Source organism: Crocodylus porosus, unplaced genomic scaffold, assembly GCF_001723895.1.
Source record: "Crocodylus porosus isolate Cpor-Errol unplaced genomic scaffold, CroPor_comp1, whole genome shotgun sequence".
Lineage (NCBI taxonomy): Eukaryota > Metazoa > Chordata > Crocodylia > Crocodylidae > Crocodylus > Crocodylus porosus.
In genome coordinates, this window is record NW_017728949.1 from 4,943,290 (window position 1) to 4,947,226 (window position 3,937).

Here is a 3,937-nt window from a genome sequence, read left to right on the forward strand (position 1 = left end):
ACCTGGCAGATCTATGATACTATTTTTTTCTTACACAATTGTTTCCTGGATGTGGTGCTTTAATCTATCAGAGTTATGATGGCATATCTCAAATAGCTAGCTCCTGGGTTCTGCGATACATCCTAGTGGAAACAGCGTATAGTCGCTATATCTCAGTGATTGATTCTTGGATTTTAAGCTGTCATACTCTATCTCATAGGGCAGCTGTCAGCTCCCCAGATGCATGAAGTTGTATTTATGCAGCATGTTATGAAAATATATATATATAATGATTTTATTTACAGATAAGTAAGGTTGTAAAACTTAGGAAAAACAAAGAAGAATTCAAAGCATGTCTATATTTTATTCTCCTGTTGAAAAGCTTTGCATATCTTTCTGTTGCAGGAAAATGAAACTGCTCCCTTATTCAGAGATCTCCTCTTTAGTTGTGCACCAGTGGTGCAAAGACAAAGGCTGTCACAACAGAGAGAGAAAGCCCCTTCACAAATTGAACAACAAGAACCAGTGTGTCTTGCTAAATGATAACAGCACAGAACACTGTGCTCTGTGATAACACAAAACTTTGTTTCTGGTGACATTTGATTTTTATGGGTTAAAACCAAAACCCAAAGTTGCTTGGCTGCCTAAATGAGGGCCTTATAGATGAATGTCCACAAAGCATAAAGAAACAGAGAAGGAAACTGTGCCTTCCCATGAGCTTCTCTGTCTCCACGGAAAGTATCTCCTATTGACATCAAGGGCCTATCCAAGGCCCATTGAAGGCCACGGAATCCTTTGGAAGGCTTTGGATAAAGCAAGAAGTGAGCATGTGGTAGTCTCATGTGCAGAAGACTGAGAATAAGTTAACAAACATTGAACTTTAATATTTCAGATGACTATGTAAGGTGTATTGGTTTAATAACTGTGTAGAGTCATCAAGGGACCACCGGGTATAAACACCAACAAAAATGATAGGGAGTCAACAAGATTACATGCCATTTATCACTAGGATCATGTTGACCTTTAAATCCATTCCTTCAGCTTCTCTTATAAGGCTTTGACTTCTTCAGGGCCCAAACTAACTAATATAAATCACCAGCAGTTTACTAGCAAGCAGTTCTGTGGGTGCAGTCATCAAAAGCACACTTCCTTTTTACATGCTATGGTTATAGTTAGGAAAGTGAGCCTCCTTCCAATGTTTTCTTTCATATGTTAACATATTCAAAGAATATGCAGGCTAACTACCTTGATCCAAAATGTATTTTATGTATCAAGATCTACCTAAAGTGGCAATATATACCAGATACATTTGAGATCATTGTTATTATCATTATGTTTCTTATTTGTGCTGTGGCTGAAAATCCCAAAGAGGTAAAGCCTCCATTGTACTAGGCACTGAACTAAGGGACGTTGCCTGTAGAGGTAAAGTGACTTACCTAAGTTTACCCAGTGGGTCAGTGGCAGAGCAAAAGAAAAAACTAGGGTCATCAAATTATTTTAAAAAATAATTGCAATTAATCACAAAATTTAAGAAATGGTTGCAGCTAATCACTATTTTAATTGCACAGTTAATAATAAAATTCCAATTTATAAATATTTTTGGATGCGCACATGTTCACAAACCCTAGACAGTCCCCATGACCTGTCTCTCCAACCCCTGCCCCTTGCCCATACACTTACCTGCCTCCAGCTGCTGAGTCTGCTAGCAGACTCCCTGTGTCCCAGCATCAGCAAGGGGGAAAGGGCCACTTTTCCCCCAGCAGCACAGGCAGGCATGCAACAGCGCGGAGGGGCCATTTTCCCCCAAGCACCAGGAGCTATTAACATCTGTTAAACAAATTAATGCTTTAATTGCATGTGTTAACTGCAATTAATTGACAGCCCTAATAAAAATTAAAGGATAAGTTTACTGCGCATTATCATCACTAAAAAAGTATGTGCCAGCCCTGCTACACGGTAGTGCCAGTTACTGCACATTGAGTTAGTACCTGTTCTTACTAAACTTCATGTGCAGTAACTGCAGTGCATTAATGCACATGTAGACGTGCCCAGTATTATGTGAGTAAGGCTAGGGTAGCAGCCAGCAGGGGCATAACAGGATAGACCACTGATTTGGGGATTAACATGGAAGTTGCTGCTTAAATCTGCATTGAACAGTGATGTAGAAGCTGAAATTCCGCAGCAGAAAAGGAAGTGAGAGGGTTAACTGACACACAGAATCATACACGGGTGTAGGTTGTAGCCGTGTTGGTCTAAGGACATAGGCAGACAAGGTTGTTTGGGTGAATCTGATATCTTTTATTAGACCAACTTAAATAGTTGGAAAACAATTATTAAGCAAGCGTTAGGGTTCAAAACCCCTTCATCAGGCTAAGGAAGTTTCAGCAGTTGGTGTGTGCTCTTCCTGGATGGAATGAAAAGTAAAGCAGCCAGAGGCTGGGCTGGTATGAATACAAGATAGGCAGTCAGTGAAAATGTAGATTGAGGAGTCAATGGGTCCCTTTCTAGTATGGGTTGCAATTGTTTGAGGATTTTCCATACAGGTTTGAGGGAGGGGTGATATGTCATAACCAGTGGTGTGCGATTTGTGGGGGGTTTTCTTCTGTACTCCAGCAGTTCTTCACGTGGTATCCGCCTGGCTCTTTTAAACATGCGATCTATCTCTCTGGAGAAGTGTTCTTGTTGGGTGAAAGCCTTTTTAAGCTTGATGAGTTGGCAATCCCATGTGTTCTTTTCAGTGCAAATTTGGTGGTATCTGAGGGCTTGGCTGTATATCACAACTTTTTTGGTGCGTTTAGGGTGATTGCTGGTTCTGTGCAGATATGTATGTCTGTGGGTTTCTTGTATAACGTGGTTTGTATTTTATCATTCTGGATACTGATCATCATGTCTAAAAAGGAGATTTTGGTGCTGGAGCATTTTAGAGAAAGTTGGATGGAGGGATGGTGATTGTTAAATTTCTGATGGAACTCAGTCAGAGACTGTAGGTTTTCAGTCCAACTGATGAATATGTCATCGATATATCTTAAGTATAGCAAGGGTTTGATGGTGCAGTTCTTGAGGAAGTCTTCTTCTAGGTGGCTTATAAAAAGGTTGGCATACTGTGGGGCCATTTTGGTGTGGGTTGTTGGTATATAGGCTGGTAATGTCCACGGTGGCTAGGAGGGTGTTGCTGGGAAGGTGGTCTATATTTTTAAGTTTCCGTAAAAAGTCTGTAGTGTCTTGTACAAAACTTGCTCTGTGGGTGACAAGCAGTTTTAGGATTGATTCAATGAAACCTGATATTTCCTCAGTTAGGGTCCCATGGTTGGATGTGATAGGTCTGCCAGGGTTCCCTTGTTTGTGGATTTTAGGGAGCATATAAAAAGTCCCCAGGGTTAGGTAGTGGGGGGATCAAGGTCTGCAGTTTTTCTTGTAGTCTTGATGGAAATGATTTGATGGTATTGTTTTCTTGGTGAAAAGGGGAGTAGGATCTTCTTGTAGTTCTTTGTAGTAGGTGGTGTCAGAGAGCTGTCTGTTGGCTTCCTTTATGTAGTCTTCATGGTTTAGGATGACTATGGCTCCTCCTTTATCAGCTGGTTTTATTACTATTTGGTGGTTAGATCTTAGAGATTTTATGGGCTTTTTCTCTGGTAGAGAGAGGTTGTTATGGTGGCATGTGTTGCTGATTATTTCATTGTCCATTCTTTCCCTGAAGCAGCCAATGTAGTGGTCCAGGTTAGGGTTTCGTCCACTGCGAGGTGTCCAATCTGATGTTTTTTTGGTTTTTTTGGCATTGATCTTTTCCTGAATGTTGTCAGAGTTGTTGTTGGGAGTGGGTTCAGTTTGGTCGTGGAACTATTCCTTGAGGCGGAGGCGTCAGAAGAATTCTTCTAGTTCTCCATAATGAAGTATTTTCTTAGGGTATTTTTCTGAACAGAAATTTAGGCCTTTAGAAAGGACAGATACCACCTGGATA

The 3,937-nt window shown here is 40.8% G+C and overlaps 1 long non-coding RNA gene across 1 annotated transcript in view; it reads right to left on the minus strand.

Moving 5' to 3' along the window:
- Positions 1 to 3,660: 3,660 nt before the first annotated feature.
- LOC109322566 overlaps positions 3,661 to 3,937 on the minus strand; it is a 17,479-nt gene continuing 17,202 nt past the window's right edge. The window contains exon 3 of the long non-coding RNA XR_002104404.1: positions 3,661 to 3,908. This is a non-coding gene — a long non-coding RNA (uncharacterized LOC109322566). The remainder of the gene's footprint in view (positions 3,909 to 3,937) is intronic.